Source organism: Sciurus carolinensis, chromosome 10 (genome assembly GCF_902686445.1).
Source record: "Sciurus carolinensis chromosome 10, mSciCar1.2, whole genome shotgun sequence".
NCBI lineage: Eukaryota > Metazoa > Chordata > Mammalia > Rodentia > Sciuridae > Sciurus > Sciurus carolinensis.
In genome coordinates this window covers 42,576,763-42,587,588 of record NC_062222.1, presented here as the reverse complement: position 1 = coordinate 42,587,588, position 10,826 = coordinate 42,576,763, and the positions used below count along the sequence as shown (strand labels likewise).

At 35.3% G+C, this 10,826-nt stretch overlaps 1 non-coding gene across 1 annotated transcript; it reads left to right on the top strand.

The window, feature by feature from the left end:
• Positions 1 to 7,528: 7,528 nt before the first annotated feature.
• LOC124995174 (small nucleolar RNA U13) lies at positions 7,529 to 7,630 on the top strand. Its single transcript, XR_007110649.1, has one exon. It is a non-coding gene; the product is annotated as a small nucleolar RNA U13 (small nucleolar RNA).
• The last annotated feature ends 3,196 nt before the right edge of the window (positions 7,631 to 10,826 follow it).

Below are 10,826 nucleotides of genomic sequence, written 5' to 3'. Positions count from 1 at the left end.
CACTAAAATATGAAGTTTGCTGAAACTTACAGAGAAAACTTACTATCCACAACATTTTAAAAACTACTTGTTTAACTGTCTGGATTGTCCTAAAGGGAACATTTTAATTTGGTTATTCCAAGTAAATTATCTTGAAAATCTTTATTTCTATGTCTCTGCATTCTTTTCCCTTATATTGCAGGTGTCTGCAGAAAGTTTACTAATGTAATACCTCAACTTCCTTTACTCTTATATCTTAAATAAAATAAAATAATTACCACTAATAAATTTTGTTAATTATTTAAAGATAAAGACTGATATGTAAAAATCCCCAGTAAAAATATTTGTTATATAATTTATTTTAACTTATGAGGAATTATAAAATAATGATAAAATTACCACACATATTTACTTTTTCTTCATATGGTCTGTGAGGTTTCCATAGAACCTTCATGATCATAAACTGAGAAATTTTTTTGAATTTTTCTAGTCAAACAAATGCGTGCCCATTAACAGTGCATGACTGAAATCAGAAGTGCAGAAAGTCATGGCTGTCATCATGATCATCACAGACATGGGCCGACAGCAGTCTCTTCATGGTACTTAGACATTTGTTTAAAATGATGTGAAAATTTGATGGTAGATTTTCTAAAGATATTAACAAATTAAGGTCTTTCTAAAAAAAAAAAACAGTTATACTGACCTGAGAAACAATCTTTAATGCTAGTGTTGAGGTTGCAACCATCAGGTAACTGAAGACTTAAGGAGTGTGCTTTATAGTTGAACACGGATCTTTTGTGTCTGCCTCATGTCCCCTCCTCAACTTTTCACCAAAAAGTGGAATGCAAAGACAAAAGATGCACATCTTTAATTTTTTTCATATTACTGTTTCTAGGTACTCTTTTTTTTTTTCATTGTACACAAATGAAGTATAACTTTTAATATCTTTGGTTGCACACCATATTAGCTACACCATCTGTGCAATCATACATGTACATAGGGTAATGTTGTCCGTCTCATTCTACCATCTTTCCCACCCCTCACCTCCTCCCCTCCCCTCATTCTCATCTACCCAATCCAAAGTTCCTCCATTCTTCCCCACACCCCCTTATGTGTCAGCACCAACTTATCAGAGAAAACACTTGGCCTTTGGTTTTTTGGATTGGCTTCTCTCACTTAGTATGATATTCTCCAACTCTATTCATTTACCTGCAAATACCATAATTTCATTCTTCTTTAAGGCAGAGTAATATTCCATTGTGTACACATACCATACTTTCTTTATCCATTGATCTGTTGAAGGGCACCTAGGTTGATTCCATAGTTTCGCTATTGTGAATTGAGCTGTTATAAACATTGATGTGGCTGTGTCACTGTGTTATGCTGATTTTAAGTCTTTTGGGTATAGACCAAGGAGTGGGAAAACTGTGTCAAACAGTGATCCCATTCCAAGATTTCTGAGGAATCTCCATACTGCTTTCCAGAGTAGTTGCACCAATTTGCAATCCCATCAGCAATGTAAAAGTGTACCTTTTCCCCCACATCCTCACCAACACTCATTATTGCTTGTATTTGATAATTGTAATTCTAACTGGAGTGAGGTGAAATCTTCCAGTGGTTTTGATTTGCATTTCTCTAATTACTAGAGGTGTTGAATATATTTTTTTACATATATTCAAACAATCTTTTGGAAGATTTAATAGAAGAAAAGATTTCATATATAACAGTAACAAAAATACATTAATGTCTATAAAAATGTGAGACCTATTAAAAATAAAATTTAAAATACCACTGAAGCCAAAAATATCCTTTGTACAAATAGAAGGACCATATTATTGTGTAAATTAATTTGTAAATTTAACAAAATCTCAATGAAAACTTAACAGTTTTAAGATATATCATCTGATGCTAAATTTAGTGAAAAAAATAAACATAGGTGTGGGACCAGCACTAAAACACATTACAGCATTTTTAAAAGCCTAAATAATTTAAGAGTATCATACTGGTCTATTAGCAAAACAGAATGTAAGTACACTCAGATACATAAAGAAATTGAATGTAAAAAGAAGACATAATCTCAAATCACTGGGAAAAAGAAGTAGTCAATAAATGTTATAGGGATAAGTAAAGTAATATCCCTGTTTTACCTCATATACCATGATAAATTCTATATGTACTGAAGATGTTTCTTAAATAACACAACCATTAAATAATAAGAAGAAAACTTGAAAATTTTTTCTTTACAAATCAAGAGTTAGCAGGAACTATCTAACCTTTCATGACTCAAAATCCCCAAGTCATAAATTATTTCACAGGTACTTTTTGTTACGTAAAATCAATTTTTTGATGGAAAGAAGCATCATAAACAAACTTTAAAAAAATGACAACTAAGGGAGATATTTACAGCTCAGATCACAAAGAGCTATCCTTCCTAACATGTAAATTGACAACATTATAACCCTTTTGAAACATAAAAAAGAAAATAAAATTTGCTACTAATAAACAACAAGATATTTAACTTTATTCATTAAAAAAGAGAAATGTAAATTAAAACTGTGGATGAAAGACCATTTTCTCTCTCTCCATTGGCAAAAATCCAAAGTTAGCTAACATACTCTATTGAAAGGACTCTAGAGGGGAAAGCATTTCCTCATGCATTGTGACAGCAGTGTGCAAAAGTCACTCAGAATTATTGTGTTGTGGTCTATTTGATTCCTGGAATTGAGAAGGATTTGTTTGACATACATGGATGCATTGTTTGGGGCATAAATATTTCTGATCATTATGTCTTCCTGATTTATGGTTCCCTTAAGCAGTATGAAGTGTCCTTCTTTATCCCTTCTGACTATCTTTGGCTTGAAGTCCATTTTATCTGATGTAAGGATGGAAGCCCCAACTTTTTAACTGAGTCTGTGTGCATGGTATGTTTTTCTCATCCTTTCACCTTTAGGCTATGGATGTCTTTTCTATGAGATGAGTCTCTTGAAGGCAGCATATTGTTGGGTCTTCCTTTTAAATCCAATCTGCCAGTCTATGTCTTTTGATTGATGAGTTTAGGTAATTTACATTCAGGGTTATTATTGAGCTATGACTTGTATTCCTGGTCATTTGGCTTATTTTTGACTTTTAACTTGACTCGGTTTCTCCTTTAGGATAGTTCCTCCCTTTGCTGACTATATTGTTGTTTTTCATTTCCTCCTCATGGAATATTTTGCTGAGAATGTTCTGTAGCACAGACTTTCTATTTGTAAATTCTTTTAACTTTTGTTTATCGTAGAAGAATTTTATTTCATCCTCAAATCTGAATGTTAGTTTTTCTGGGTATAAAATTCTTGGTTGGCAACCACCTTCTTTCAGAGTTTGAAATATGTTGTTCCAGGCCCCTCTAGCTTTTAGGGTCTGGGCTGAGAAATCTGCTGATATCTGTATTGGTTTCTACCATGTGTAATCTGATGCTTTCCTCTCACAATCTTTAAAATCCTATCTTTATTTTGGATGTTAAGCATTTTTATTATAATGTGCCTTGGTGTGAATGTGTTGTATTTTTGTGCATTTGGTGTTTTGTAAGCCTATTGTATTTGATTTTCCATTTCATTCTTCAGGTATGAAAAAATTTCTGATATTATTTCATTGAATAGGTTGTTCATTCCTTTGGTTTGTATCTCTGTGCCTTCCTCAATCCTGATAATTCTTAAATTTGGTCTTTTCATGATATCCCATAATTCTTTCAGGTTCTTTTCATGATTTCTTACCATCTTCTCTGGTCAACTTTATTTTCAAGATTAAATATTTTGTCTTCATTGCGTGAGGTTCTGTCTTCCAAGTAATATAGACTGTTGGTGATGCTTTCTATTGAGTTTTTTATTTGTTTTATTGTTTTCTTCATTTTAAGAATTTCTTTTTTTTTAATTTTCAGAATCTCTGTCTCTTTATTGAAATGATCTTTTGCTTCCTACAGTTGCTCTTTTAACCCTTTATTGGAGTGATCATTCATTGCCTGCATTTGCTGTCTTATCTCATCATTTGCTTTGTGAATCATTTTAATTAAGTGTATTCCGAATTCCTTTTCTGACATTTCCTCTACCATGCTGTCATTGAATTCTATCAATATAGAATCTTGGTTTTTTGGAACACTTTCTTCCCTTGTTTTCTCATGTTGTTCATGTATCTTCACCTCTAGCAGTGAAGATCTGGAGTATTGCAGTTTCCCCCCTGTAGGCTTATAATGACCCTTTGGGTTGCCAAAACCTCTTCTTTAAGGAGGAGATCAATTAATATTGATCACTCAGTTTAGACGATATGCAACCCTAAACCAAATAGCCCCTATGAAGACATTAACAATACTGTCATAATAAACAGAGAGGATGAGTTCAATTATTATCTACAGTATAACAAATAGCTTTGCAATGAGGTCTACAGTTTCTAATGGTGGACAAAGAGGATGGGGAGGGGTGTAGGATGTAACTGTTAATGAAATAAGAAAAGAGTATATAGAAGTACTAGATTGTAGGAAGAGTGAAAGCAAAATCAAAAGAAGTTGGTTGTTAGCAAGAGAAAAGTGAGAAAGAGACTCTGAGGAAATAGGTAAGCAAAAGGAAAATAGAGTGACAAAAATAAAAAAATAAAAACTTAAAATTTTTCAAACACGGAAAATAAATGTACACTGTAACAGTCATATACTATTCAAACCTCCCAGTCTTCAGTAGCCTGATGCATGAGAGGAACCAACAATGAGCTACCAGTCTCTAGCAAGTGTCTCAGAATGGGATTGGCCACACCTAAAAATGGCTGCTTTTGCTTCCAGTGTAATCCAAGATGGCTGCACTGGCTTCCAAACGTGTTGGCAAATGGGGAGATGAAGCATGGGCATGGGTACCAGGTCTGTGTGAGGTGTGGTCAGTTGGACCAGGGGTCCTGCAGGTCCTGGCTGTTGTCCCAAAATCGTGGCAGCCACATGTAACCAAACCTGCCCGTACTGTGACAGTGGACTTCCAGGCAACAACCAGCAGGTGGCAATCCACTAGTGATCTGCTGGTGGTCTGCAAGCTACCAGCGAACCATCAGCAGGTGGACCTCAGGTGGAGGGTTAAGGGTAGGTGAAAGGCAGGCAATAGGCAGGCAATAGGCAATGGGTAGGCAAGAGGCAGGCAAACATGCAAATGGCAGATGATGAGCAGTAGTCAGTGAGCAATCTGCACTCAAAAAATAGTCGATATGCTGGCAGACTGTGAGTGATCGAGGTGGACAAATGGGGTAAACAGCAGGGGATTGATAAGCAGCAAAGACTGCCTCACAGAGAAACAGATTTTCCTCTGCTTGAAACCGGAGTTACAGAGTGACAAGGAACACAGCCTGCCTCTTGTCCACCATCTTGGATCTCTGAACTTCTAGGTACTCTTAATTATTAAACATGAAACAAAGACTTTGGGGCACATGATTAATTTGAAAATTAATTCTGAAAAGTAGGAGGATACAGGATAGGGTAGTAAAACAAGGAGAAAGTAAATCCTAAAACAGAGACATACTAATGAATGGCCACTACTTCAGGCACTGGTGCTGAATCCTCTGTTAACCTTTTGAAGAACTGTGGGAGATAATTTCTTCCCAGTGCTTTCTGCCAGGGAATAATTTCATTCTTTTCTCCATTAGTATAGAGTGGCCTGCAGACATTAGCTCCTCCTCAATTGCAGACTGCTCAGCGAAGATTCCTGGAAACCACCAGAGCCTCACACAAACCTCATGTTCTGAAGTAAGAGAGAGGCAGGAAAGCGTGAGGTGAGGTGTCATTGTGCCAGAACAAAGCTGGCAGCAGTGCCAGGAGTGACGGGTAGAGTTGAGGGGAATTTTAGGTGGGGCAGAAGCATCCAATTAAATTTCCAACTTTTCCTTCAGAAAATTTGTTTTAATTTACATTTCCACCATCAGAATATTCCAGTGTCTATTTATATACATAAATGTGCACATACACACAGAGTAAGATTACAGTATTAGACTGTTTTGTGCAGCTATACCAGAATACTTGAGACCGGGTAATTTATAAAACACAGAAAATTTTCCTCATATTTTGGGGGTCAGGAAACCCAGGTCAAATTCCCAGCAGGGTTCTGGTTCAGGTGAGGGTTCTTATTCTGGCTTGCAGATGGCCATATCTTTGTTGTGTCCTCACATGGCAGAGACAGACAGGTCTCTGGTGCCTGTTCTTCTTTTATAAGGACACCAACTTTTAAGGGATCAGGGTTCCACTCTTGTGATCTCCTTTAACACTAATAATTTCCTTAAAAGTACTACCTTCAGTACAGTCACAAAGAGGTTAGGGCCACAACACAAGCATCTGGGTAAAGGTCAGGACAATTCAGGACACCAAGATCTCATTATTTCTTTCCTAAACTAGTAAGTTAATCTTTTAACTGATCTGCCCATATCCTTTTTTGGATCTCTCCATTGTTCTCATTACAACTGAGATCTGCTTTTAGAAGAACACAGTTCATTTCCACTGATAATGAATAAATGACATTGGTTTTAGGATTTAAAAAATTCAGCCTTTACCTATAATGTTGTACATGATTTTGTCCACATACAGCTTCAGTCCCATTTTCATTATGCATCCATATTCTCCCTGCCTCCTTCACTGGTCTTGAACATCCATGTTCCACCCCACCAAGCTGCCTTTGAAGGTATTATTTTCTCTGGGAAGAATGTTCTATATCCCTATTTTTTTTTTTTTTTTTTTTTTTTGGCCTGGTTAATCTTCTATTTCTTCACCTTAAAAAAAGTATTGCATTCTTATTAAGCTAAACCTATTGAAAGAGAGGAACATGCACTTTTTAATTACACTGGATTCATAGTGCCTATTAGAGAGAGTAGTGCTCAGTAAAGTCTTTAAATATATTAATTAATGAATGAATGACATAAAAGAACCAAAGGAATTTGTTTTAGAAAATTCCACAGCCAAATAAAACCATAACACTTTCTCCAACTTCCTTTAAGCTGGAATTTCCCACACTGTGACTCATTAAGCATTCAAGATTTATTAGATATCATTAAATGCATTACAAAATAGAGTTTTTGAATTGTGGTATATATACACAATGAAGTTTTATTCAGTCATAGAAATGAATAAAATTATGTCACTTTCAGGAAAATGGATGGAACTTGAGAACATCATGCTAAATGAAATAAACCAGACCCAAAAAGTCAAGGGTTATGCTTTCTCTCATATGTAGAAGATAGAAAAAAAGGTCCTCATGAAAATAGAAGGAAGACCAATACAGTAGAGAAAGGTGGTTGGGGAGGGAGAAGGGGAAGAAATGGGGAGATATGAGGGTGTGAGTTAAACCAATTATTCTATGTTCCAAAACAAATATATCCCAATGAAGCCTACTATCATGTGTAACTATAAATTACCATAAAATTCACTACAATATTGGTGATTTGGAATAGCAGAATAGCAGAACTACAAAACTAATATAGGGAACTCCACTGAAAAATCTGAGAAGATTGGATCACATTTGAAAAACAATTTTTGAACTTTAAAAAAGTAGGGTTCTTGATCCTTTGGTTTATGAGTGTGATGATTGGGTGTTCACACTATTATGTGAGATGTGCCTCCCTCTAAATCTTGTTACAACATTGACACATTACCCATGTGACATGTTAAAAAAAAAAAGTTCTTTGGTCTCTAGAAATGCTAGGTTAAATGAGATTTTTTAAAAAATTGCTGGACTCTTTAAACTCTTTAATAATTTATTATGCAAGTAAATCTTCTAGAGGAGATTATGCTGTTTAACATACCCTCTTGATCATAAAGCCTTTTACAAAACAGTCCATAACATTGTTGGTGACACCAATATTCCAAATGCATACCAAAGTATGCACAAAATGGCTAGGGGAATTTGACTATAGGTACACTATAGTAATTAAAAGAAATACCATTTAATTGATTTTAGAATCATTAATCTTTATTCATTTGTATTAAACTTTCCTTTCCTGTGATTCTTTATTATACAAGGTAACTTGCATAATAACTGAATTTAATGATAAATTACATAGACTATAGAATAGTTTTTCATTTTTTAAATTTTGAAACAAAAACCAAGGTAATAGAGGACAGAGCTCAGTCATTTCTTCCTAAATCCATTCATTTTGCAAATAAGAAATAAAAATGGTTTGCATAAAACTTGGCTCTGTCAAGATACACATTTGTCTAAGATATGACCTGTGTACATAGAACTCTGATGTAAAAGGAGACAGAGTGTGCTCACAAATAATCATAGCACAATAAGCCTGGAAGTTTATTATCATGAAACAAGTTGCCATAGGAATTCATTGGAGAAATAGATCACCTCTTCCCTTAAGATGCAAACACAAAATGCTTAACAAATATTTTCAAAAAGCAAATGATGACTTTTCAGCTCAATAAACTCAATTTCAATATCTTCAATAAACAGGAAGCAGAGCTACCTGAAAATCTAGACAGTGTAGCAAAGTTAGGCAAGAGAATTTGAGAAGATGAGAGAGAATTTGGAATTTCACTTGCAGGGAATTCTCTAATCTATCATCTGGAAATGAATAATAAGATTGTCAAACAGCTTTGAAACCCCAATTGGAAGTAGTCAGCATGAATTTATGGTAGGTCAGTCAGTATTATTCTATGATGAGCAAAGTCAAATGAGAGAAATGCTCTCCTTAACTATCCGTGGCAGACACTGGAAACTTTAACTCTTTGTTTGAATGAAAAGTCTATTTTGAACAATAAGAGGTCTTTAATCTTCATTGTTAATTCCTGAGATCATTGAACTTTTACAGAGAGGTTGATGTCAGTAATAAAGATCTGTATGTTTCAATTTGTGTTTCTGCTATTAGTGTTGAAATACGAAACAGTAGAGAACTCAAGACTTTATCTCATGCTTGAGGTGCTGTTGGTTTTCTATAAATATTATATAATGAGAGTGGGTAATGTCCTGTAGAGTTATATTTTACTGAGAATACAGTATGTTATGTTCCAAGTAGTTACACATGATTTATAATTGTTGGTAAGATGTTTCTGTCAGGCAAACAGTTGTGGCTTATTTTCACTTATCACATCCAATAAATCACTATAAAAACAGGCCACAGAATACATGAGATACTGCAGAACAGCACTTAAAGATGCATTTGCCTTAATATCATTTTATGCAGAACTTAAAATTACTGGGAAAAGAACATGGATTTTTTTTTCCCTCTAAAGAACAAGTATACATAACCAACATTTTTTGGCCTGCTTCCACTAAAATGATAAGCAAGATGAACTCATAGCACATCATTTTATACTTTTATATTCTCTATCCTTGTTAGATATATCCAATTCTTAGCACATATGCTCAAGTGCACAGTATAACTCCAAGATAACCTGAAGAATGAGTCTTCCATAAGAAATTCCACATTTTTTATTATTACAGCTTGCTGTTTCCCTTATGTTCCCTTTCTATATAAAGATAGAGTGAAAGAGAAGGAAGAGGATGTCAAAAAGGAAGGAAGAATGCTTTTGTCCTTGCATCTGGATTTGAACAAATGATCCAGGTCTTATCTGAAGGTGATCATTATCTAATATGCATGAAGGCCATTTTCTCTTGTTAGGGATTACTAGTTTAATAGTCAAAATTCAATCTTTACTTTGCTGTAGCAGCCTTCAAGTGCATGGTCCAGTGGATGGACCACTGACCCTGGTCACTGCATGATTGGCCTGTACAAAAAGATGCATATAACATGGAGGGGAGCCCTATAAATGGGCCAACCCCTGGCCACAGTCCCCAAGGTGTTGGGAACTTATGTTGTATCATCTAATTTTGAATACACTCTGAAACTCAATGTTTCTTATCTATCTCTCCATGGAAAAAATCTTGGTGACCTACACAAATGAGTAACAGTTCAGAAAGAGGCCCTAATGCTACTTGAATTATCACTTCATTCATCCTTAGAAGATGGCCTAGACCATAGTATATATTATCACATTAAATGCCCTCAACAAAACCCACAACATGTAAACTTCACCTTTCTTCCCACTTAATTCAACCTTCATGACAATTCTCTCCTAATATACTCTGGAACTCACCTTTGTCCACCTTCTCAAACATCTTGGTTATGTGAGGTGCCCCCTCTCAGTTTTGCATCATCAGTATTCTCTCTCTGAATCATTCCTTTCCGGATATACACATGGTCTAGTATCTTCCACACTGAAAAGAAAAGAAAAGCTCTTGACACACATTTTTTTGAGTTACCAACAATTTTTTACTTCCTCTGATAAAGTCAAACTTTGCTTCATAACATGCTCCTTTCAGGGTTGCAGAGTAGAGACACATTTTGCATCTCTTGGGTGGCCTTGGTCATGATCCTTTTGTCCTTTTTCTTTTCTTTATATATGGTTTGACAGAGAGCTGGTTTATTAGCCCAGAACAAGCTCACTGAGAAATCATTAAGGTCTCTCTCCATCTCAGACCATGGTCATTAGTGTGCCACTTTGCTTATCTAAGTTTCTGTCTCAAGAGGCCATATCACTGACCTTAATTATTACATGGTTGACTAGCATTCCTGGACTTTTCTCAACTATGCTGTAAGTATTTATGGCACAATATGGACAGGTCCACTCTTATGCAGCACTTTCCATGTTTTTCCAAGTGACTCTATATGAAGCTCACCATATGTGCATCCTACTGACTCTATTGCCTCCATATTTGCCCTGATAGATACATCACAGGAACTAATATGTCTCTGCATCTGTGTCCCTTGCATTAGAAACCCCCATGACTTCCACACTTCCTTCTAACAGATACTTTCATTTTCTTATTTTACTGAAACTCTCAGAAGCATTG